Source organism: Mesoplodon mirus, assembly GCF_964341445.2.
Source record: "Mesoplodon mirus genome assembly, chromosome: X".
Classification (NCBI taxonomy): domain Eukaryota; kingdom Metazoa; phylum Chordata; class Mammalia; order Artiodactyla; family Ziphiidae; genus Mesoplodon; species Mesoplodon mirus.
Genome location: NC_138981.1, coordinates 128,486,448 through 128,513,756, shown reverse-complemented (window position 1 = coordinate 128,513,756; position 27,309 = coordinate 128,486,448).

Below are 27,309 nucleotides of genomic sequence, written 5' to 3'. Positions count from 1 at the left end.
AAATGTTAGGCCAGAAAGAGAGGCAGAACCTGAATGGAAGTTTCCTTTCCTATCTTCAACTGTAAACACCCTGAGAGGCAAGTAGGAAAGGTGTGTCTCTGTCTGGGGTGGGGCAGATCCTGGACACATCCTTATGCATTCAACCTTAGAAGAAAAGAGCTTATTATGGTACCCGTAGCCTTGCCCATAAGTGGTCAAGTAGTTTTCAGAGGGCAGAGAAGTTGTTTACCTAAGGTAGGATTAGTGCATCTTTGAGTTCAGTCACCGTGAGGTCCACAAAGTCTTTTGGCTGTTTGCCCCGCTTGGGTCAATATGGCTTTTGAAAGGTTTTCCACAGGCTGCATGGGAAAGAAACAAGGAATCATATGTTTGGTCCTTGTCATGTTGGTATGTGATATATTTGTGTGGGACTGCAGAGGCAAAACTTCCCCAGTGGCAAAAGTTGATGAAGGAGGCTCACTGAGCAAAGGTATTCCAGCCAAAGAGGGCTCTGGACATGGGGGAAGCCAGCCATCGGTTTACTGTGTGACTGTGGACAAGGTCCTTCCTCTCCTGGAGGCTCAGTTGGGCTATTTGCCAAACAGTTTGGACTAAATGAACTCAAAGGGCTCTATTGACTCTGATATTTAGTAATCCTAGGCAAGCTGGCAATGTCAATCTGAATTTCAGGAAGTGACATGTCTAAGATTCCTAAAAATAGCCCTAAAACTAAAATCTCAACTGGTATTATCCTCAAAATGTTTCTGTTCTAACAACCACTATAGGGAAAGAAATCCATGGTACCGAGGTAATAGAACTCTGAATTGGGGAACTTTTAGGAGGAGAAACCAAATAAAGTCCTTGGTTCTGTGCTCCATCCATCCCAAAGCACTCCAGGATGTAACCCAGAGAATGCTTGTGGGCCAGGGCAATGTATGGAAGAGAGATGATTCTTCTTTCTTTTTTTAATTTTTATTTTATATTGGAGTATAGTAGATTTACAATGTTGTGTTAGTTTCAGGTGTACAGCAAAGTGATTTGGCTATACATATACATATATCTATTCTTTCTCAGGTTCTTTTCCCATATAGGTTATTACAGAGTATTGAGTAGAGTTCCCTGTGCCATACGGTAGGTCCTTGTTGATTACCCGTTTTATATATGGTAGTGTATGATATATATATTAATCCCAACCTCCTAATTTATCTCTCTCCCCCCCTTTCCCTTTAGGTAACCATAAGTTTGTTTTCTAGGTCTGTGAGTCTGTTTTTGTTTTGTAAATAAGTTCATTTGTATCTTTTTTTTTTAGATTCCACATATAAGTGATATCATCTGATATTTGTCTTTCTTTGACTTTCTTCACTTAGTATGATAATCTCTAGGTCCATACATGTTGCTTCAAATGGCATTATTTCATTCTTTTTATGGCTGAGTAGTATTCCATTGTATATATGTACCACATCTTCTTTATCCATTCATCTGTCGATGGGCATTTTAAGTTGCTTCCATGTCTTGGCTATTGTGAATAGTGCTGCTATGAACATTGGGGTGCGTGTATCTTTTTGAGTTATGGTTTGGAAGAGAGGATTCTTGATGCTCACTTTACAGTGCTCTGTAGACAAACTTCAGTTGCCATGGCCAATCAGAAACAAGCAGTAGTCAGAATCATCAGGAGGAAAAAAACAAGCATTTTGTATGTTGAAAATATACAGGGTGAAATAAAAGCACATTTTTAATCACCTGCAGGAATTTCAAGAGAGCAGATATGCTCTTTAATGGGTGATCTTTTTTCACTCTGCATTTTCAGAGAACACAATGGCATGGCAGTAATTTTCACTTTTGTAGAAAGGTTATTTTTTCATAACGTATCACCCTAATTAGACTTTTCCCCAAATACTTAAAAATACATGTGTTTAAATCACTGAGTACATTTCCCATTTTGATTAATATTCATGCAAGTGAGAAATCATAAAACTACAATGTGAAATTGAGTAACAATAAAACGACTAAGATCTACTAAAATGAAATGTAAATATTGAACATGCTTCAGTTTTTCATTTCAAATAGTTATAAACCACACGAACTCATAATTATGGTGCAAACTATGGAAATCCATCAGTCAAACACCGGGCAAAATTTGAAGTAAATCACATCTGCTTATACAATCTCAGTTTACAAAAGGTTTTTGGAACTCAAGGAAGGGCTGCACCATCATCGATTTTTATATCACTCTTCTCGAAGTACTTTACTGTTAGGTGGGTGAGATGGATAGACTGACTTTTTGGCTTGAAATTGGAGGATCTGTGTTTGTATACCTGCTTTGCCATTACTCTTGGCTGTGTGGCCTCTGGGAAAATCACTTAACTTCTCAGATCTTCCATTTCCTCAGCCATAAAAGAGATGGTAATATCTATTTTCATGAGACATTTGTGTCAAATAAGATATAGTAAGATATAATAAAGGATCTTTCCACCCAGTAAAGCACAATAAAACCATGGCATAGTGAATCTATTATCTAAAACTACATAACAAACCACTGCTAAGCTTAGTGACTGAAGATAATAACCATTTTACTACTTCTTATTGTTTTTGAACTTCTGGAATTTGGGAAGGGCTTTGCTAGGCCATTCTGGCTTGGAGCTTATCACATAGTCTTAGGGCCCCTCCATATGTTCTCTCCCCATGGGAGAGAACATGGTGGCTGGCATCCCCCAGAAGGATTGTCACCACATGGTGGCTGGCATCCTCCAGAAGGATTGTCACCCACAAATTACGCAGAAGTGCATGGCTTTTCATGATTTAGCTTTGGAAGTCATATAGCATCTCTAGTGGTCAAGGTAGCTACAAAGACCCAAGTTCAAGGGGAAGGGACATATACCCCACCTCTACATTCAGAATATGTCAAAGTCTTAGAGTAAGGCGAGCATGTGGCCTAGGGCTATTGCTGTGATCATCCTGGAAAAATGCAATCTACACATATAGTATTAAAACCAAAATTTTATGCTGGTCTCATTTAAAAGATACCTTGAAGGCCTCATTCTTCAACAAATCCACTCCCTCAAAGCCACTATCCTATTGATTAGTTTGGAATAACATTTATACCTCCCACAATCCCCTTTTAATTTGCAAAGAATAATATTTGACACAACATGAAGCATCTGTCCTGCATCATATAATATTACAGACACTTTACATATGATGTTAGCAGTCCTTATCTGACTTGGGAAAGTAGAGACTATTTCCATTTTACTAAGGAGTCTGAGATTCAGAGAAATTAGGTAACTTGCCCAGGTCACAGAAATCAAATTTGGACCTGTCACTTCTTTTTCTATATTGTATGACCTGTCTCTTTAATAGCAAATACTTAAATAACACTAAGTTCCAGGCACTCTGATACACACACACACACACAGAATCTTCACTCAACACTGTGAATTAAGTACTATTAATAACTTCATTCTATAGATGAGAAAGAGGAAGTAAAGAGAAATGATGTAACTTGTCCAAAGGCAGACAGCTAGTAAGTGGTGGAGCCTGACTTTGCACTAAGATCTGAATCCAAAATTACTATGGAATCATTAAGATTTTAACAACTTAGTATAAATTAGCATTTCAACTTATTTTTCTTTCTTGAGTGGAGGGATGGGTCCACATTGGGCATTTGGCAGGGGGGGAGGTCATGAGCAGGTCAAAGGGACTTTTTAAGAAGCCTGTTGTTGCCTGAGAGTGCTGTGGCATGGAAGGCCAGGCAACACACAAAAGCCAAGGTCTGCCTACTCCCCAGTTTCTCCAGGGCGGGGCTTAATAAGATGCTGACTACTTAAACTCACCTTAAATCATTGTATTAGCAAAACACATTTTCTGTGGTGTAGGGAAAAAATGCAGATCTCAATCGGACATGCTGCTGTTACTCTCTGTCAGATGGAAGTCAGGCTTTTTTAGTTGTTTACCATGCATTGTTATTATACAGGTATTTATAAATCAAGCTCCAAATCTTTTTGCTTTATCTGTACAAAAGCAATATCATACAGCAGGTGTTCATTCTTTGCCCTTAACCTTTGTAATGCAAGGTGAGAAAAAGTCAGTATTTGCATACTGTCATTAATACAAAAAACTTGAAATTCAAGTAGAAAGTGAGCAATTCATTTAATGACAGATCCAAATGGAACACTGCTATTTTGCATATTCAAAGTGACTTCTGCACTTGTGACACTGCAACTGTAGTTGCTTCTTCTAGAATCAGGTTTCAGTGAGGGAATCACGTATGAGCTGTGTGATAGGTCACACACATAACTTGTCTGAGTTTCAAGTTACTTGACCGCAAAGTAGAGTTATCACTTTCTCTAGCCTTGTTATAGGAACTGTGAGCTGAAAATGGTTAAACTGTAAAGTGCATGTAGAGTGCATGAAAGTTTTGTTATTATATTAATTCATAGTAGAAGCCGTATCTCTGTTTGGTAAGTGTACACAGATATTTTTGTTCATTTAAAAGTACATATTTATTGGTGTCCACTATGTGCCAGGTGTAGTTCTAGGTGTCAAGCATAAGTCAGTGAACAAAACACAGAAACCTCAACTATACTTTGATTAAAAACACACACACATACAACAAAACAGTTCTGCTCTCCTTGAATTTTCATTCTAGCGGGGAAAGTAATTACCCAGCATGTCAGATGTTGGTGATAGTTGCTATGGAGAATAAAGGATAGAGAGGGGGCGAGGAAAGCTGTGGTGGTGGAATTAGGTCCCTGCTTTGGATGAAGGAAGGGATACTCTTTTATACAGGATAATCTGAGACAAATTCTCTCAAGTACCATTTGAAAGAAGGTAAATTTCAGGATTCTATATCATGGCATTAAGATGATCCACAGTAATGAAAACAATTATTTTTACATTGCTGCGTTATAACTTAAAACTTGAAAAAGAAACTTTTATTTTTACTTTTTAAAAATTGAAGTATAATTGTTTTACAATGTTGCATTAATTTCTGCTGTACCGCAAAGTGATTCAGTTATACAAATATGTATACATTCTTTTTTTCATATTCTTTTCCTTTATGGTTTATCATAGGATATTGAATATAGTTCCCTGTGCTGTACAGTAGGACCTTGTTGTTAAGAAATTTCGAAAAACTGCATGCAATATTGGTTTGAAAAAAAGTGCAAGTTCATCAAAGGGGTAGTAATCGTTTTTCAGTTTTATTTAAATAATGAGAACTTTTCTAAATCAAGGATTTTTCCAATTTTGTTTATGTAGAGCAGGCACAGGGTTTCCCTTCCTCTTAATAGCACTGATCCATTGGGTGTCTTACATGTGCCATTTTACATCTATTAGCTTATCTTTCAATCCAACAAGGATGCTGAAAGGTAGGTACTGTTGTACTCATTATGGGTGTTCGAGGAAACTATGTTTAATTATCTAATTGAATCCTTACAATAATCTGTGACTCAAGTATTTCTAACTGAATCTTAAATGAAAGAAAATACTTGCAGAAATAATGTGCTCCAAGGTCACACCCCCACTCCGTGGCAGAACCAAGATTTTCACTTAGCTTTGCCTGAATCCCCTGCCAGTCACCATCGCATTCCTACTGCCGAGCACGAGGCTCAGCACATAGCAGATGCTCTGTCAACAGTTCTGGAATGAATGGACATACTTTCTTTTCCTTACAAGGTATGCATTCGCCATGTCTGTCAACCTGGTGGTCACTCTGGGCACTGCCTTCCTGACAGCTGAGAAAAATGTAGAAAAGAACAAATTGAACAATTTGTAGAATGGTATAAGGCAGGTGCAAATATCTGGATCAAGACACCTTTAAAAATCCCAATTTTGTCCATTAAATATTTCTTCCAGACATTTTCTAGGTAGCACTCTACTCCATCTTTGGAAAGATGTGCTTAGGTCAGGTTGCATCTGGAGGGGTATTTTTATACACGGTTCAAATTAGATTTGTGAGGGTGCTGCCAGATATTATTGGAAACTGGTCAGACTTTTTCCCCACCCTAGATAACTTAACCCGTGTACTCAGTCTATTGCCAGCAGTCTTACCTCTAGGATTTGTCTAGGGCACCTTCCTTTGCCAGTCATGACTCGCAGTCTCTTGCTGTAATCTTCGTGGGCTATCTAAAACCTTTGGCTCCATGCTGTGGTTCTGACTTTGGCTTCCAGCCTTCCTTGTCCTCATGACCCCATTAGAGATGTACTCTTCTGTGGTTGCCTGGGAAGGCTCTCCTGGAGGCTGTTTGGCCACTGCCTTCTGGCTCCACACACGACAGCTGTGGGAAACACTGTGCCCTGCTCGTGGCAACCTGGCCCTTTGGACCAGCTCTACTGAGCCCAGCAGTTCTGCCCTGGGAAGGGGGATGGATAGACAGCTCTTTACAGCCTTCACGGTTCTGCCTAACTGAACTCATGATTGTGAAGATAAAAATGGTCTTGATTAAACAGTGCATCTGATGATATAATCACCGAATCAGAATGAGTAGTCCAGTCAATGTAATGTTATTTAATAAAATAGTTCACACCTACTCTTCAATTTATTTGGAAATCGACTTAAATTAGCCAGATATAAGAACTGCCACTGAACGTCCTTACAATTTGACTTGCAAAAATAGCTAAGATTTCCGAGAGTGTGGCTCCAAGAGTGTCTCTGGCTTTAAGGGTCTTATTCAATACCCCAAATTTATCACTTTTCCTATGTGCCTGGAACCCATGTGTACCAATATCTCAGGCTCCTGTTTCACCACGTCCTACATCATTCTCCAGGGAGCTGTCATGGTCCCAGATCCAGCTTGTGCACCTATTCTTGAAATGGGCCACTGTCACCCATTGCACTTGTGATCCTTTGGGGAGAGATTCCTTAGGTCAGAAATATACTATGGAATCTACTGGAAGATGGATCACATCTAGGACATCTACTCCTTGTTGCCATTTCCAACCTTAAGATGATTTCTTCAGCAATCTAAGGGATATTCTGACAGCAAACCTGTGGCATGGCATTTCATTTTAATGGTTCAGCATCCATCCCTAGACTTTTGGGAACACAAATTGGAATTTCCTTTGGGCCATCAGTTTCCCCTTCTACGAGTTCATGTGCACATGCCAGCTTAGACATGTCCAGTCAGAATATTGCAGTCTTCTGGCAAATGGTTTTTGGTTTAGGGATGGTTGCATAGTTCATGCTGAGCAAACGAAATGTACTCTTTAGACTTTTGCTTCTATTGTTGAGAGAGGCATGCTCTCACTTCTCCTGAGTTTGGACCTATGGGGATATAAACAGGGAGGTATAGAGAGCCTTGCAACTAGGAAGGGAAAGCCTGAATGAGAACAGAGCCAATGCAAAAGAAAGCAGAACCAGGAGATGGAAAATCTGGGTGCAGATAACTAGGATCAAGCTAGGTTTACCCCTAGACTTTTCATTTATGGAAACCAATACTGTCCCTTCATTTGCTTAAGCCAGTCTGGGGTGATTTTCTTTCACCCAGAATTGCAAGAATTCTGACTAAATCAAAACTATTTCATTTCTTTGAATGCCTCCAATGCATCTTAAAGTGTGTTCTCTGAGTAAGAGTCCATGTTAGGTTATCCACCATGAAAGTGGATACCAGCATTCACCCATGCATACACCAAACCTATTATGAGGCATCTATCCCCAATCTCACTGACTTACTAGCTTCATAAGTTTGTTGCAAATCTCAAATGCCCAACATTTTATTATGAAAGTTTTCAAGCATACACCCAAGAGTTGCAAGTATTTACAGTGAACAGTCATGAACTTGCCACCTACATCCTATCATCAACACTTGGTTTATCACATTTATCCCTCCCTCAATCTCTCAATCCATCTTATTTTAAACTAAGTTACAGACGTAATTACACTTCTTGTTAAGTACTTCACATACAGCTCTGTTCTTAACTTGAAACTTTTGGCAACTCATCATCCCTGGGCCATGGTTTCCTCACATAAAAAAATGAGGGAGTTGTTTTAGATGACCTCCAAGTGTACTTTCCAGTTCTGAAATTCTACAGTTATCTGATATTTGCCTTTTTAGTTGATTGGCATGCTTTTGCAAAATGCTCTCCGGTTGGATTCAAAAAGGATTAACATGGAAAATATATTTATCTATGGGATATTGACCTAAGTAAAGCAAGTTTGGTTTAGAATACCCTGCTAACCACTCCATTGTGATTTGGAGCCAAAGCAGATGTTTTTGAGGGTCTAGGGAAAAACAAAATAAGGCATCAGGTGAATATTTTCAAAATTATGGGAGGAGTAGGGTCTTATCCAGGAAAAGAGCATGCCAGAGAAAATGAATTCTCATGAAAATTAAACTCTGCCCATCCTGAGGAGGAGGAAAATCAAAGTATGATGGGCAGACAGTAGAACAGCAGAAGTCTGAAGTCTGAGGCCACTGAACCTGACAGCATTATCCCTTGTTTAGTTCATGATGGGGCATCTCTGTCAGATAGTCTTTTACATTCATGGTCTTTAGGAGCAAAGAAAATGACTTAAACAAACCAAAAAAGAAAAAAAATATCACGAAAGCCAGTCTTACAAAGAAGTGGCTATTTCTAGGAACACGGGGGAAAAGGGAGAATACTAATACCTAACTTATTGCAGAAAACAACCAAACCAAATGGAGACCCAACCCTGCCTCATTGGGGACAGCCCGCTTGACTCCCGGTGTACTGAAGCGGGCTCAACTTCTGATTTCCTTGGGGTCCCTGAAATGGCTTCTTCAGCAAGGATGCAAATCAGTCACAATGGCTCTGGGGCGGAGCTCTTGGCATCTCATGTGCAGCAGACTGAGCCACCTCCCAGATTCCATTCTTTTTTTTTTTTTTTGCGGTACGCGGGCCTCTCACCGCTGTGGCCTCTCCCATTGCGGAACACAGGCTCCGGATGCGCAGGCCCAGCGGCCACGGCCCACGGACCCAGTCGCTCCGTGGCATGTGGGATCCTCCCGGACCGGGGCACAAACCCGTGTCCCCTGCATCAGCAGGCGGACTCCCAACCACTGCGCCACCAGGGAAGCCCCAAATTCCATTCTTTTGATTGCAAAGACTCTTCTGGATTATTTTGAATAATTCAAGTTATAACAAAAATATCACTGAAGTTCTTCATAACTGTCATCAGCTTCCATGAAAAGGCCTCTTTCACTTAACTTTCAGTATTTACTTACATGTGTGAAATAAGAGGGCCACAGAGCTTCTTGGAATGGCCTTTATGCATGCCAGATAATCAGTCCCATTAAATATAGACAATTATTACAATTCTTATGTGTATCGGGGATCAAGGAATGTGAATAAAAAGTGATGTCTGGTTATTTGGTCACAGGACATCAGTTTCAGATCTAAACTAGGAAGAAGTAGTCATTCACATGCCATTTGCATTAGGGAAATAATACTGTGGAAAAATCTAAAAATAATCAGGAAGACTGCATCTCAAATAGTATTTTTCTTTTTCCATGTTAATACTCTATTTTTGATGATGATGGCTCATTAGGCCCTGTCAGACACTTCAGATCATAATTCTCAAGTTTATTTGAAAATGGCTACATTAATTTGGCATTCAAGTACCCAGTTATTGTAGGCATGCCTACATTTGTTAACCTTGTATAGACTTTGATTAGACAGTCATTCCTTTTTGATAATCCATATTGGTCCAAGGCTGTATCTGTGTGTTTATTCCATTTTCGCCTTAACAATATTGCTGGAAAGTGGAGACAGAAATGGAAGGTTGTGTGAAGCCACCATGATATGGGATTTTGGAACAGAGCTGAAATATGCCATATAGATTATGGAAATTAGCAGCTGTGTGGTCTCTTCATTTGATTGTTTCTTATTAGTAACATGCTTGATTAGCTCTCTACCCTTTTAAATGGAATCACAAAATAACTATGTGTTCTGCCTCCAAAGCCCTTTATTGAGGATAACAATAAATTGCCCAATGTTCAAATCAATGTATGATATATTTATATGATTATTAAATGCTGATAAATTGCCAGTTAACACTGCATATGTTTACTACCTAGTAAAACAAGTGTTGACCCATCAACTTAAACAACTGGGGAGCATTCATCTCGGCTTAAGTCATTGTTTCATTTTGGGAAAACTCTGCTAACATGCCAGCCAGCCAGCATATCATTTTTTGTCTGCATTTATTAACAGCTTAGAATGTCCATCTTTTGTCCTTAGTAAATGGAACACTAAGAAAAAAAAGCATCCATTGAGTCTATCTATATATAACTGTTCTCTTTATGGAGAAAAGCTCCTTGGAATGTTCTTCATAAATCAGAAACAAGGGACAAGTGTTGGTCAGAGAGAAATCATCCAAGTTGCTGAACTTTTAAATGACACGTAGCAGATTCCTCTCATCCTGGGAGAAGATAACTATATTAGTTTCAGATAAAATGGAAACCATCAAGAGAACATTTTTCCAAAATGTCTCAAATCACATTTCTTTAGATTTTGGTGACGGCTTGATGAGTGGTATAAAATACAAGAGAAAAAATTAACAGATCTTTCATGTGTATTTGTGTTTACGTAGCCTCATGCACTGATTCAATTTTGTCTGTGGTCGGAGTTCATTTGAAATTCAGGAAAACTATGAGGGCATCAGTGCTCTATAGTTTCTATTCCAAAAATTTTAGCAGATTTGCTTGTGGCCCTGCCAAAGTAAAACTGCATTCGGAGTGGGACCATTTGATGATATTCTAGTGAAGAGAACTGCGGGAAAGTATGAGGTCTCCAAGCACATACAAGTGCATCAAAGTGGGTTAACTTTGGATGAAGGAAGTATAATAACACATTCAGAGGAAGATTTAACTTCTGTTGGAATTAAATAACTCTATGTGAAATTAGGGTTAAGAATTAAGGTTAGTCGAATGGTACAATTTTACTTGAGCATATTCTTTTGATATACAGTATATAGAAAGAAGAAAACTATAAAAGTCATTGCTTGGAAGCCATAATTACATCACCTCAGTCTGATGCCATGGAGTCTAACAGCAATATAATTAGTATAATCATGTTGATCATGGTGGTGACATTTAGGGCCAGATTGCTGGGAACGTAAACTGTTGACATGCAATGCAATATATAAACAGAAAAAATAGCATCTAGATGTAGATAATATGAAAAAAGAACTGTATTAGATAAAAATACATCATTTCTGGTAGAAAAGAGGCAAATTTGATTTGGAGACATCAGTTACAAATGTACAATAATAAGATTCTCTGTTCACGCTAAGTACAATAATTAAGTCTGAAGTATCCTTGACAAATTAGCAGTGCCACTTTCTGGTTGCTTATTTCACTTGAAAAGAGAATTTGGTAAGTGTGAGCTTTTAATATAAATGAACAAGGCTTGATGTCTGCGACTTGCCTACGAGTTGTCTTCATCTGTTTAATTTCTTTCAAGTCTACCTCCATTCATTTCCTCCTCTGAGAGGTGAATAAAAGGGGAAAATAGGTCAAGGTAAAGAGGGTATTTTACTTCACTTTAAGTCAGCTTTGCAAAATCTTCCAGTTTTAGATAGACATTTTTTTCCCTGACAGTGGCTTTACAATTGATAGTAAATAACGATGAAAATGCAAATCAGGATTCATCTTCCTATGATAAAGAATTGAGGCTCTTTATTTACATCTAGTTTGAGGACATTTAAATCACAATCTTGATAAATATTTATTTAAACTTCTGTAATCACTGTGAATGCTTTTCTTCCCTGAACTATATATTATTGTGTGTGTGGAAAGAAGAAATGACTTAATAGTAATTTCATTTGCCTTAATCTCTCATCTTCCCTGCAGGATAACATTCATTACCCCTGGCAGACTTAGCTAACATAGAAGAAAATGGAATTAATTTATGTGTCAGCTCTTCATAGTCATCTTTTAATAAACATCTACAGGCATCTTATAGCTAGTATAAAGATTCTTCTTTAGTGAACTATGAATAACGGGAGTAATGGGATGGATTTGTGTTCTCACTTTATCCTTGTTCATCTTGTTCTCATTCACTTTGCTTTTGAAATCTGTATGTTCATGTTGGCCACAATGTGACCATATAGCAGAAACGATTATTATGCCTCCAATTGTACCGGAAGTCAGGTTTTGTTTTCTGAAATTTATTTTCTGGAGTATCTTGGGTTATTTTTCCATATAGTCCATGACTCACTATGCAGCACCTAATTTTCGCTCAGAAAATAATGAATATATTGAAATTCAGGAAAGGAGTTTGTGTTTTTCAGCCAGCTTCTTCTTCTGTATTTTTAATATAAACCTAGATACTCATGGCAAGAAAGTCTGAGAGTCAGTCATCCTTGACTTTGTTTTGCCCTGCCCTCTGCATCCTTCTCCCACTCCCAACCAATTGCTAAGCTCTGTTGGTTTAGCTTCTTTTTTTTTTTTTTTTTTTTTTTTTTTTTTTTTTTTTTTTTTTGGTACGTGGGCCTCTCACTGTTGTGGCCTCTCCCGTTGAGGAGCACAGGCTCTGGACGTGCAGGCTCAGCGGCCATGGCTCATGGGCCCAGCTGCTCCATGGCATGTGGGATCTTCCTGGACCGGGGCACGAACCCGTGTCCCTGCATCGGCAGACGGACTCTCAACCACTGCGCCACCAGGGAAGCCCCGGTTTAGCTTCTTAAACACCTCTGGAAGCTGCCCTCTCCTTTCCATTGGGACCACCCATCTTAGCTCAGGTCTCCTCCTTGCTCAGGTTTAAGACTGCCATGGTTTCCGAACTGGTCACCCTATCTTTGATCTTGCCTCTTTCCAGTTCATGCTCAATGTTGCCATCAGTTTCATCGATCTTTAAAAAATGCTCATGACACTTCCCATTTGAAACATTTCAAGGGACTTTACATGACCTACAGAAAAAGAAACAATATCAAATGTCTACAGGGGTTAACAGGCAATAGAAATGAATGCAGCTGCTCCGAGGAGGAGAAGGTATCTAAATGGAGGGTCCACAGCCCATCAAAAGGATGCAAGCACCACTCAGCTCTCGCCCACTGTTGTCATGCAGAATTATGGGCAACTTTTGCCTAATTTCCTTTTTTTTTTACCTCCTCAAAAGAAATTAGAAATCCAGATTTTTACGTTAAATCTCTTGATTTTTAAATGTTCTTAACTAATTATTTTTCTTAATCCCTTAAGAAAGGGATTGGGGAAAATGACACAGGTCTACTGGCTACTGGGTTTGTGAATCATCAGGCCTCAACTTCTATCCTCTAGGATAAAGTCTGAGCCCCTTAATGTGGGAGACAAAGCTCTCTTAGGCCTACATCTTGCGTCTCATTTCTCACAGCTCCTTCAAAAATAGCTCTCAAAATCCTTCTATTTCTCTCCATCCCCAGTGCCACTCCCGGACTTCAGGTCATCATAACCTCTCCCCTGGATTACTACAATAGCCTCTTAACTGGTCTCTCTGTTCCAAATCTCTCCTTGTTCCAAACCATTTTTCAAACTGTGATTTTCATAAATGTAACAGTGTGATTTACTGAGAATTTCATGTAGCACAATAACCTATTGAGAAATTACCTAGTGCTTTGTTTTCCTCTTCTGCAACTCATCAGGAAGAGACGAAAGGCATTTTTCCATTTGTCAGGAGAAGCATCTAGCGCTGTGCCTTCTAAAGAGAAATGCTATGGAGTGGCTGTCAGCAGATTGTCTCTGCTGGCCTGGCTAGGGAGCTGGGCTAGGGGACTCCACACAACTCCAGGACTCTCTTACCTCATGGAGTATAGCAATGGTAGGCTAGTGGGGAGTCATTGCTGCAGAGCAGAGTTGGACATCTGTGAACTGCATTAGGCTGGCAATTGCTTTGTAATCATCTTTGTACCTAGATTTGGGTATGGTGCCTAGGATTCAATAGCTACTCAGTAAATGTTGCTGGGCTTCATGTGGGATTGAGCCAAAAACCTTATCTGGCTCTTTGGGAAGTGTAGACCTTCTCCTTAGAAATATAGAAAATTTTAACATAGTTTTGAAGCATTTCTGGACTATACCTCCAAAATCGATAGATGCATTGTGGGCTTAGCTTTCATCCACAAAGTTACCTCTTAAACCTCACAAATCCCTGTACAAAAGTAGGGGCATGTACTTCTTGGTGACAAGCCATTTTTCAATGTCCAAAATACACAAAACCTAGAAAGAGACCAGACTACCCAAACAGAAAGTACTCACATGCTTTGTGCAAGAAGACAAGGACTTAAGAACAAGTATTACTTAAAAGAAAGAATCCAATTCTCTTTCTTCTTAAGGTGTTATTTCAGTTCTATCTCCATAAATAAGGACAAGTTACCTAAAAACTCTGGAATAAAACACTGTTACTTAGAAACATGTGCCTTGCTTATGTCAACTTTCAGTTTTTTGTAAGGGACTGGAATTAGTTTCGTCTGACACGCTAACTCTGAGAAGAGAGCCCTATACTTGGTAGTCCTATACATAATATATAAATAAATCAATAGTAGCTCTTACTTGGAGAGCTACAATCTTTCTTAAGTTTAGAAGGATTTTGAGGTTAAGGCCAGAGTCAGTGGGAAATTTTTCATGGTCACAGTAGACTTTTGTCCATGGACTTGGGACTAGGTTGGCTGATGGCACTAGGGCCCATCTTCTCCCATGTTATCTTGATTAAGGATTCATGCCTCTTCAGTTTATTTCCTCCCCAAGTGTCTGGGAAGCAGGTACCATTCTATTTGATCTTTAGTAAACTTACCTCAATTTACAGACAGAATCAAAAATCTACTTGAGACATGAGGAACTTGCTATTTATTTAAGGGCTGTAGATTACGGGCAAGCCCACTCATTAATTCTAAGTGAGCCTGAGATAGTATAGTCTAGTAGCTAATTGGGGGGTTCTAGAATCTTCTAGAATAGGATTTAGGTCTATTTGCCACTTGCTGGTAGAGTGACTTTTGGCTAAAGTACCTTACTTTAAACATCCTGCTTTTTATCTGGAAAATGTGGATAGTAGTCCATGCCTAGAAAGTTGTTTACTGTCTTAGAAAGGTACCTGGCACATAGTAAGTACTCTATTACCAGGCATAATTATAATAACGACTATTAGCCTAAAAGATATAGGGGAAACAGAGCATAATTTGTACTGCAACTTTTCTCTAACAAGATTATCACATTTCTCAAACAAATCAGAGATTTAATAGACGCAATAGTGTACTGCTTTCCAAAGTGAATGTTGAAAATAATTTTATAACAATAAAACCATATTAAAAAACATATTGTATCTTCATTTTTCATGTAACTGCTTAACTAAGTAGAATCTGCTTTTACTTCATTATGAAGATATTATTTTCACGATTTATTCTAAGAAGTCAGCCAGATCTTGGATTTGTTTAAAAAACATAGAGGCATTTTAGATAGGTCATTTTGGATGAATTCATGGCTGCCTCGCTGAAATGAATGACTTTCCTTTCTTGTTTTTCAACACTTAGGAGACTAATGAATTTCATATATGTTCTCTAATTTCGATGTTACAGCTGCCCTGTGAGGTGGGCGTCAGTAGCCTCATTTACAGATGAGGAGAGCAGGTCTGTCCCTATTCTTTACATTCTCTCCATTGACAACAAGCTCAGCAAATCCTGAGTGCTGAGGGAGGGTGCTGGGCACACCAGAGCTGTGAGCATGCAGGCAGCTCAGGGGTCTGGAGAAGGCGACTGTAAGTCTGCCAAGGAGGACCTTTCATCCATTCTCTGGTCTTTGGTTGGGGCCCTACTTCAATCTGTACCAAATGAGGAGAATCTCTGCTGCTTTGGGAAACTACAAGAGAAGATATTTTTTTTACTATTTCCTTTAATAATGCCTCCAAAAATATAATGGCTTTTAAGGTTAGGAACAGCATCTGATGTAAGGAGAGAGGAACAGAGCAGTTTTTCTATAAAAAGCAAAAATAAATATAAATTTACTATTAGTCATGGGGAATGTCTAATCACCTGTTTTGAAACTGTCCTGGCTCCACAGGCTCATGGATGGATTTAAATAATGTACATAAAAGGCATTTAGCATGTAGTTCTTTATAACATGATAAGAACTCAATCAATGGTAATGTACCTTTCTTGACATCTCCTTTGGCAAAGTCAAGGTGGCAGATGGATCTTAGGGAGAAAAAAAATCAAAGAAAAATCACATTCAGTGATGGGGAAAATTTAAATCCATGAACATTTTCTAAGTAGTTTAACCTTAAAACCTAAAAACCTAAAGACACAATAGAGCAGAAAACAAAGATGAATAGCCAAATGACGTGTATTTGAAATAAAACTGTACCCTTAATAAACGGTATCCGTTATTGACAGTCAGCAAGGCCTTCAAAGCCTTGCTTCTCCCATTTCTCTGATGGAATTGATCAGTGTAAATTGCACGACTACTGCATTTCAGTTGGATTTGGAATCTAAACAGTATTAAAATGGGCATGCACAGACATACGGGGGCACAGACACACACACACACATAACCAGCTGTTAGGAATTACTCAGTTAACTCAGATAGACTGTAAATATTTAATTTGCAAATTCAAGTCTTTCCCATAGACCCTTCCATGATCATACGTTACAGTAGAAGGGCTTTCATGATACTCAGTCTTTTGGCAGCAGCTACTTCCAGTCTTTAGAGGCTGCCGGATCCCTGGCAGTATGAGAAGAGTTCTGGCCTCCCATACAAGAAATACAAGGTCTTCATTATACCAGAGTTTAGTACTCACAGCCAGAAGGCTTTATATACAATGTACACACAGAATCTCTGTCTTGCCTTCAGACTGAACAACTGTTTTTTTTCTGTGGTTTGTTGCAAAACTGCCGTAATTACATGGACAGCTACAGAGACTCACACTCAAAATCAAAACAGACAAACCAATTAAATACATTTCACAAACAACTTTCGAAATGAGTCTAATCTACCTTTTGCCCTACTAATTGACTCAGATACCTACATGGTGACATTGATACTTTTGCTAATTAAGAGAGCCTGCCTTTCTGTGCTAGTTTAGTTGAAACAGAAATTTTGCTTTAAGGAAATGTAGTGTAAACATTCAGATTTATAGCTCAGAAAAATGGGATGTTGGTGTTTTTAGTATTTTTTTTTATTATGAAAGCATCCTTTACATAAATTCACCCCAGAAGTCTGTTGATAAGGATACAGAGGATGGTTACTAATTATCTTTAAGCACTTTAGGATTTCTGAAGCACTTTGATCAGACCTCATTTGATTCTTACAAGGAAGAAGTAGGGTGGGATGTATAATCTTTTTTTCTATGCATGAGGCTCAGGTAGGGCCCTGGGTCATTGGTTTCATAAATGGCTAAGCCAGGACAAGGGGAGCCCTAGTTAAGTGTCATGCTTCCTTGGCCAGTGCATTTGGCAAGGATTCAGTTGAAAAAAATGTAAAGCCTATTGACTTTTACAGGAATCCCTACAGGCATAAAATCAAATATCCCTGAACTGCCTGGGTCCTGTCAGCCCTCACAGGATGGAGAGAGATGAGGAACATCATTTTATCCATTTGGTATGCAACGTACAGAACCTAGGACCTATGTGTTTTGCGTGTGACTATGAAAATGGTTGAGACTTGGAAAAAATATTGGTTCCAGAGTAGGAAAAAAATCAAAACATTGAAATGAATAAATGTGTAATTGAATGACTACTTAACATTAGGTCACCTAGTCACTTGCAAGTGAACTCAACTCCTATACATAGAGACAAAGATATTATCTGGATACATTTTATTATGTTTGGTATGACATGAGATGAAATTTTCAGAAGTAAACATGCCTAGAGCATACCAGGTCTCAAAGTGGTCTTATTAAAAGGGGTAGGGGAAGACTCAGCGGTAAGTGAAGGGTATCTTGGGAAAATGTTAATTTCTTCTTGCCTGGGAGATGCCAGTGGTTAGCTTTTTCATGTGTCTCAGCAGCTTAATATACAGTAGGTCAGGCTACTCAAAAGGCAAAGATGAGGATGGGAGTGATATAGAATTAGTTAATTATCAGCCCATTTTCCCTGGAGTCCAGGGTTGCTAGATTTAGCAAATTCAAGTACAGAATGCCCAGTTGAATATGAATTTCAGATAAATGAGTAATTTTTAGTTTAAGTACTTCAGCATAAATATACGCATTTTTAGTTCAAGTTTATCCCATGCAATATTTGAGATATATTTATGCTGAAAATATTCGTTGTTTATTACAATTTCAGATTTTACGAGGTATCCTGTATTTTATCTGACAACTTGACGGGAGGCAGTCTGATTCACTTATGCTTTAGACCTTTGGGTTGAGAGTCCTGCAGTATGGATTCTTCACTTTATTTCTCATGTATTTGTAAATACTACATATTTAAGTGGCATGATTTATGAGGACTATTCGCCCAAGTGTTTAATTGTTTTCCTAACCACTGTCCGTTTGCCCCCATACACTGCCTCACCTGAGCCTAAGGAACTCTAAGCCTTCAAATCTGTGAGGAAGGTAGGTGCGCTCATAATGTGCAGATTGGCCTGTGTTGCCAAGGGTTGGGCTGACAGACGCCTGGTAGTCCTTGGCACGTAAGAGGTATTTATAAAGATCTGCTGGACCATAAGCTTCTCAAAGCCAGGCTTATTTCTTATTCGTCTTTATATACTCAAAGCCGTGCAAAGTGCCCAGAGTTCTGAGAACATGGACTTTGAAATCACACAGACCTGGATTTGAATCCTGGTTTGTATTTTCTAGCTGCATCACCTTCGTGGGTAATTTTGTTTCTCTGAACCTTCTTTTCCTTATGTGGAAAATGGTGGGTGATACGAATTCCTATAAAGCAGGCAGAATTTTGTCAGGGTTAAATGAAATGAATGAATATACATATAAAAGTAAATGTAAATATAAATATATGTATGGCACCTGATAAATTGTAATCAGTCAGTAAATGTCTGTGACTAAATGGTAGCATTCATTAGGCCCCTAATGAACGGGTATTTCCCTTTAAACATTTATTGGCAAAAGCCAGCCTGATGGTAAATATAACAGGGAAATGGTCATTGAATTAATTTCCCATAAGTTCATGCTTCAGTTGTGGAGAATTGTTCAATCATATTGTAAGAAATTTGATTCCACATCCCTTTTGCACGTGAGAGGCAGCTTGAGAAATTCAGAGGCAGCATTTGCCTGCCCAGGTTGTAAGTGCAAGGACCATCCAGACTTGAGTCTGCTTCTGAAATGGAGAGATTAGGGGAGTCTGGAAAACAGCCTGGTGCCATCCCTGCCCTTCTGTACTGATGGTGGGTCAGGAAGCGTGTAGATCACTTTTCCCACATAAACAAGTTAGATACAGAGGAGGTAAACGTTATTCTGCGAAGGGTTCAGGATCAGTTATTCGAAACATAATTGGTTAGCGGAGAAAATCACCCAGTGTTAATATCAGTATTAAAATACAAAGGACTGGGACTTCCCTGGTGGCGCAGTGGTTAAGAATCCGCCTGCCGATGCAGGGGACACAGGTTTGATCCCTGGTCTGGGAAGATCCCACGTGCCGCGGAGAAACTAAGCCCATGTGCCACAACTGCTGAGCCTGCGCTCTAGAGCCCACATGCCACAACTACTGAGCCCACGTGCCACAACTACTGAAGCCTGCGTGCCACAGCTGCTGAAGCCCACATGCCTAGAGGCTGTGCTCCACTAGAGAAGACACCACAATGAGGAGTCTGCGCACCACAATGAAGGGTAGCCCCTGCTCACTGCAACTAGAGAAAGCCTGCATGCAGCAATGAAGACCCAATGCAGCCAAAAATAAATAAATAAAATAAAATAAATTAATTTAAAAAAATGCAAAGGACTGAGGCCCTTGTATTGGGAAGTCCTTATAGCGAAGATTCAGAATCTTCACTCAAAAATTCACAATATATAAACAGCAAGGATTGACTGTATAGCACAGGGAAGTATATTCAGTATCTTGTATATAATGGAAAAGAATAAAAAAAGAATATGGATATATATATATATATGTGTGTGTGTATAACCAAATCACTTTGCTGTACACCTGAAACTAACACAATATTGTAAAGCAACGTACTTCAATAAAAAATTCAAAATAAATCTGAAAACAGCTCTGGCTTATATTTCTTAAAAAGTCCTCAGTGCCTTTAACAGGTCAGCTGGTCTCCATAGCTTTCTGTCAGGGGTTTGCTGGAACTCATTTAAACAGGATCGCAGGAGAACTGATGGTTGAATTCTCAGCAATTTTGCAAGCCGGTTGTGAAAGCTCTGATGGCTTAAAATCTGCTCTGGTGGTAGTACTTACATTCACCAAGGAAATCCACACAGGCCACAAAAGAGCCCCTTCCCTCCCACCCCCATCTCTTTAATGATATGCGGCTTCTTTCTGCATCCTCAGTTATGAAGAAAATTGTCCTGGGAGTCTTCCTCATTTGAGGACCTTCTATAAGTTTATCAGAGAAAACAATCTCATCTCATTCTCCCAGATGGGGAGGAAAATGTGTCAGGACAAGAGGAAACGAGATAAAAGTACTTCCTGTAGGTTTGAATGGATAAAGAAAACGTATGTATATGTATGTGTGTGTATATATATATATATATACACACACATACATGTATATAAAATAGTACTTGCCATAAAAAAAGAATAAAATCTTGCCATATGAGATAACATGGATGGACCTAGAGTGTATTATGCTAAGTTAAATTAGTCAGAGAAAGACAAATACAATATTATTTCACTTAGTGGAATCTAAACAACAAATGAACAAACATAACAAAACAGAAACAGACTCATAGATACAGAGAACAAACTAGTGGTTGCCAGAGTGGGATGAGGAGATGGAAGAAATAGGTAAAGGGGATGTAGAGATACAAACATCCATTTAAAAATAAGTAAGTCATGGGGATGTAATGTACAGCCTATAGAATATAGTTTCACTAATATTGTAATAACTTTGATGATAGATGGTTACTAGACTTATTGTAGTGATTATTTTGTAATGTATAAAAATATCAAATCACTATGTTTGTACACCTGAAACTAATGTAATATTATAAGTCAATTAAAGTTCAGTTAAAAAATTAGTTTACATTTATAGAAACCTTAATAAATAAAATAATACACACAAAAGTAATTCCTCTATACAGGAAGCCTCAGAGTACACAGCTTGTTGGTGTATTCCAACATTTCTATTAGTCCTAATAATAATGAGTGACATTTTTTTTTTGCATTCTTAAAACATGCCAGGTCTTGTTCTAAGCAGTATGCAGTATGTCATGTTATCCTCACGACAATTACAGGAGGAAATTATTATTATCTTCATTTGTAGATAAAAGTAAATGAGGCTCAGAAAGGTTGGGAACTTGCAAATGGTCACACAGCCAGTAAGAAGTAGATTTGAAAGCTAATCTCTCTGTCTCTACCAGGGCTGTGTTTTTCTGACTGTACTAGGTATTGATATGTTTGTCAGTGTCTAATGCAGTTCTCTGCATATTGTAGAATCTCAACACATATTGGTACAATTGAATCATAAGTTGTAATGCCTATGTTATTTAACCTCACACTTAATTTAGATTCTGTGAGCTCCTAGTACCAGTGTTGGTCTTATTTCCATAACCTTAACACCTGGCAGAATCCTGAGCACATAGTTGGTGCTCAACAAGCGTTTGTTGAATGGAAATGAGCTTGTCAGTTTCCATACCAAGCAGGCTGACTTACAAAAAGAGTGGGAGCTGGTCTCTGGACTGAGCTTAGCTAGCGTGTAAGCTTTCATGGGATTTCTGAAACTTTGTCCTTCTAAACCTGGCTTAAAAGAGCAGTAGCTGGGAAGGGGCATAATGGTGAATGCAGTTCCTTTGGTGATACTAGACTGTTTTTTCGATTTCAAATCTTCTATAAGAGAAGCAAGAGAGTAAGGAAATGTATTTATTGATAACCAGTCATTTTGTTAGGAGATTTCACACATTAAGTGCACACAAAGCAACCCTAAGAGGTCAGCACTCTGTGTTTTATAGATGAGGAAATTTAGGCTTAGGGATTCAACACAACTGGTATTCAAAGCAGCAGATTCGGGAGTCAAACTCAAGACACTTGAACTCAGATTCTGGCTATGGCAATACCAGCTTTCTTTACTGTTGACCAGTTTTTTTCCTAACACATTTTAAATTAACCAAGAATTTAGTTCTGTTTAATCTGAATGTTCTCTGCCAGCTGCCATCCTCTTTTTTTTTTTTAACATCTTTATTGGAGTATAATTGCTTTACAATGGTGTGTTAGTTTCTGCTTTATAACAAAGTGAATCAGCTATACATATACATACATCCTCTTTTTTTTAAAAAAACTATTTAGCAATTTCCCTACTGAATACATAGGTTGTTTTCTGTTTGTTTTTTAAAGATTTTTTTGATGTGGACTTTTTTTTTTTAAGTCTTTATTGAATTTGTTAGAATATTGTTTCTGTTCTATGTTTTGGTTTTTTGGCTGTGAGGCATGTGGGATCTTAGCTCCCCGACCAGGAGTCGAACCTGCACCCCCTGCATTGGAAGGCGAAGTCTCAACCACTGGACCACCAGGGAAGTCCCCCATACATCCTCTTTAATTCAAGAGACTGAGTGAGGGGAGGTGGGGGGTGGGGGTGTCTGTGTTACCTAATGAAAAGGTCTCCATCTAGTGGTTACAAATCAAACTGCGTTCATATACCCCAAAGGTGCTTCAGGATGAAGCTAGGGATTAAAATTTATACTGACTGGTGCAGGGCTAGCACTAGGGTGAAGTGCATGAGGCAACTGCTTCTGGTGCAAAATTTAAGGGAGTGCCAAAGAACTCAGGCATCGAGACAAATAATATTTTAATCAAATGTTTCCAGAAATCAAAATTAAAGCAAAAAATCTGCTATGAACAAAACATCAAAATTTTAAATAAAGATAGGATCAGTATTACTGATTTTTCCTTTTGCCTAAGGCTTTAATATGGCACTACATGGCACTGGACTGGTGTGAAAATATGAAGTGTTCATAAAAACTTGCTTGCAATGTAACCATTCTGAGTCCAAATCTTAATGTATTCGCTGAAATGTAATATCAGACTACAGCAATCACAAGCCAGAGGAAAATCTCGTTTACTACAGATTTCAGACATTATTGAAAATTAAGATGACAGTGACTAAGAGGCATCGTATTCAGTGACTTAACTGGTCATAGAAGAAATGACTAACCTTCTTATTTGTGAAGGCACAACTTTAAAATGACCATTTGATTTGACTGTTTTGCTGCTGTGACAGCATAAACAAAATATCTTTTCCATTATATTCAATTCAACCAACTGTTGTAGTTTACGAATTATTATAAAATTGGTAGTGTTTTAGTAAAAACATGTCAACAGTAAATAACTCAAAAAAGGTTTGATTAGCATTTGAGCAGTTTCATTAAATTTGAACTAGCAGTGATTCAGTGGATTCTAGTTAACTGGTTATTAGGACAGCAAAGTCAGTATTTTTAAAAGAAGAAATAAAAAGTACTCTTTCTGGAACTTGATTGGTGAGTTACAGAATTGGTGAGCATCTATGCAAATTATCAGTTTATACACTGCGCCACGTCAGGAAAAAAAAGTAGGAAAATTCAGCCGCATCTAGATGTTTGTTTCCTTCAGCTCTCAGCTCTCAGCTATCCTATTTGGAACGAGCCAGTGTGTCTAGGCTCTAAATATTTCCTGACAGTCTCAGAATACTACTAAATGTAACTGTCTATTCACTGAGCACAGTTTTAAGCCAGTTTATTTATTTATTTATTTATTTATTTATTTATTTTTATTAGTTTCTGCTTTATAACAAAGTGAATCAGTCATACATATACATCTGTTCCCACATCCCTTCCCTCTTGCCTCTCCCTCCCTCCCACCCTCCCTATCCCACCCCTCCAGGCGGTCACAAAGCACCGAGCTGATCTCCCTGTGCTCTGTGGCTGCTTCCCACTATCTATCTACCTTACGTTTGGTACTGTATATATGTCCATGCCTCTCTTTCGCTTTGTCACAGCTTAACCTTCCCCCTCCCCATATCCTCAAGTCCATTCTCAGTAGGACTGTGTCTTTATTCCTGTCTTACCCCTAGGTTCTTCATGACATTTTTTTCCCTTAAATTCCATATATATGTGTTAGCATATGGTATTTGTCTTTCTCTTTCTGACTTACTTCACTGTGTATGACAGACTCTAGGTCTATCCACCTCATTACAAATAGCTCAGTTTCGTTTCGTTTTATGGCTGAGTAATATTCCATTGTATATATGTGCCACATCTTCTTTATCCATTCATCCGATGATGGACACTTAGGTTGTTTCCATCTCCGGGCTATTGTGAATAGAGCTGCAATGAACATTTTGGTACCTGTCTCTTTTTGAATTATGGTTTCCTCAGGGTATATGCCTAGTAGTGGGATTGCTGGGTCATATGGTAGTTCTATTTGTAGTTTTTTAAGGAACCTCCATACTGTTCTCCATAGTGGCTGTACCAATTCACATTCCCACCAGCAGTGCAAGAGTGTTCCCTTTTCTCCACACCCTCTCCAGCATTTATTGTTTTTAGATTTCTTGATGATGGCCATTCTGACTGGTGTGAGATGATATCTCATTGTAGTTTTGATTTGCATTTCTCTAATGATTAATGATGTTGAGCATTCTTTCATGTGTTTGTTGGCAGTCTGTATATCTTCTTTGGAGAAATGCCTATTTAAGTCTTCTGCCCATTTTTGGATTGGGTTGTTTGTTCTTTTGCTATTGAGCTGCATGAGCTGTTTATAAATTTTGGAGATTAATCCTTTGTCAGTTGCTTCATTTGCAAATATTTTCTCTCATTCTGAGGGTTGTCTTTTGGTCCTGATTATGGTTTCCTTTGCTGTGCAAAAGCTTTGAAGTTTCTTTAGGTCCCATTTGTTTATCTTTGTTTTTATTTCCATTTCTCTAGGAGGTGGGTCCAAAAGGATCTTGCTGTGATTTATGTCATAGAGTGTTCTGCCTATGTTTTCCTCTAAGAGTTTGATAGTTTCTGGCCTTACATTTAGGTCTTTAATCCATTTTGAGCTTATTTTTGTGTATGGTGTTAGGGAATGATCTAATCTCATACTTTTACATGTCCCTGTCCAGTTTTCCCAGCACCACTTATTGAAGAGGCTGTCCTTTCTCCACTGTACATTCCTGCCTCCTTTATCAAAGATAAGTTGACCATATGTGCGTGGGTTTATCTCTGGGCTTTCTATCCTGTTCCATTGATCTATCTTTCTGTTTTTGTGCCAGTACCACACTGTCTTGATTACTGTAGCTTTGTAGTATAGTCTGAAGTCAGGGAGCCTGATTCCTCCAGCTCCGTTTTTCGTTCTCAAGATTGCTTTGGCTATTCGGGGTCTTTTGCATTTCCAAACAAATTTTGAAATTTTTTGTTCTAGTTCTGTGAAAAATGCCAGTGGTAGTTTGATAGGGATTTCATTGAATCTGTAGATTGCTTTGGGTAGTAGAGTCATTTTCACAATATTGATTCTTCCAATCCACGAACATGGTATATCTCTCCATCTATTTGTATCATCTTTAATTTCTTTCATCAGTCTCTTATAATTTTCTGCATAAAGGTCTTTTTTCTCCTTAGGTAGGTTTATTCCTAGACATTTTATTCTTTTTGTTGCAATGGTAAATGGGAGTTTTTTCTTGATTTCATTTTCAGATTTTTCATCATTAGTGTACAGGAATGCCAGAGATGTCTGTGCATTAATTTTGTATCCTGCTACTTTACCAAATTCATTGATTAGCTATAGTAGTTTTCTGGTAGCCTCTTTAGGATTCTCTATGTATAGTATCATGTCATCTGCAAACAGTGACAGCTTTACTTCTTCTTTTCCGATTTGGATTCCTTTTATTTCCTTTTCTTCTCTGATTGCTGTGGCTAAAACTTCCAAAACTAGGTTGAATAAGAGTGGTGAGAGTGGGCAGCCTTGTCTTGTTCCTGATCTTAGTGGAAATGGTTTCAGTTTTTCACCATTGAGGACAATGTTGGCTGTGGGTTTGTCATATATGGCCTTTTTTATGTTGAGGAAAGTTCCCTCTATGCCTACTTTCTGCAGGGTTTTTATCATAAATGGGTGTTGAATTTTGTCGAAAGCTTTCTCTGCATCTATTGAGATGATCATATGGTTTTTCTCCTTCAATTTGTTAATATGGTGTATCACATTGATTGATTTGCGTATATTGAAGAATCCTTGCATTCCTGGAATAAACCCCACTTGATCATGGTGTATGATCCTTTTAATGTGCTGTTGGATTCTGTTTGCTAGTATTTTGTTGACGATTTTTGCATCTATGTTCATCAGTGATATTGGCCTGTAGTTTTCTTTCTTTGTGACATCCTTGCCTGGTTTTGGTATCAAGGTGATGGTGGCCTCGTAGAATGAGTTTGGGAGTGTTCCTTCCTCTGAAATTGTTTGGAAGAGTTTGAGAAGGATAGGTGTTAGCTCTTCTCTAAATGTTTGATAGAATTCGCCTGTGAAGCCATCTGGTCCTGGGCTTTTGTTTGATGGAAGATTTTTAATCACAGTTTCAATTTCAGTGCTTGTGATTGGTCTATTCATATTTTCTATTTCTTCCTGAGTCAGTCTTGGCAGGTTGTGCATTTCTAAGAATTTGTCCATTTCTTCCAGGTTGTCCATTTTATTGGCATAGAGTTGCTTGTAGTAATCTCTCATGATCTTTTGTATTTCTGCAGTGTCAGTTGTTACTTCTCCTTTTTCATTTCTAATTCTACTGATTTGAGTCTTCTCCCTTTTTTTCCTGATGAGTCTGGCTAATGGTTTGTCAATTTTGTTTATCTTCTCAAAGAACCAGCTTTTAGTTTTATTGATCTTTGCTATTGTTTCCTTCATTTCTTTTTCATTTATTTCTGATCTGATCTTTATGATTTCTTTCCTTCTGCTAATTTTGGGGTTTTTTTGTTCTTCTTTCTCTAATTGCTTTAGGTGCAGGGTCAGGTTGTATACTCGAGATGTTTCCTGTTTCTTAAGGTGGGATTGTATTGCTATAAACTTCCCCCTTAGAACTGCTTTTGCTGCGTCCCATAGGTTTTGGGTCATCGTGTCTCCATTGTCATTTGTTTCTAGGTATTTTTTGATTTCCTCTTTGATTTCTTCAGTGATCACTTCGTTATTGAGTAGTGTATTGTTTAGCCTCCATGTGTTTGTATTTTTAACAGATCTTTTCCTGTAATTGATGTCTAGTCTCATAGCATTGTGGTCGGAAAAGATACTTGATACAATTTCAATTTTCTTAAATTTACCAAGGCTTGATTTGTGACCCAAGATATGATCTATCCTGGAGAATG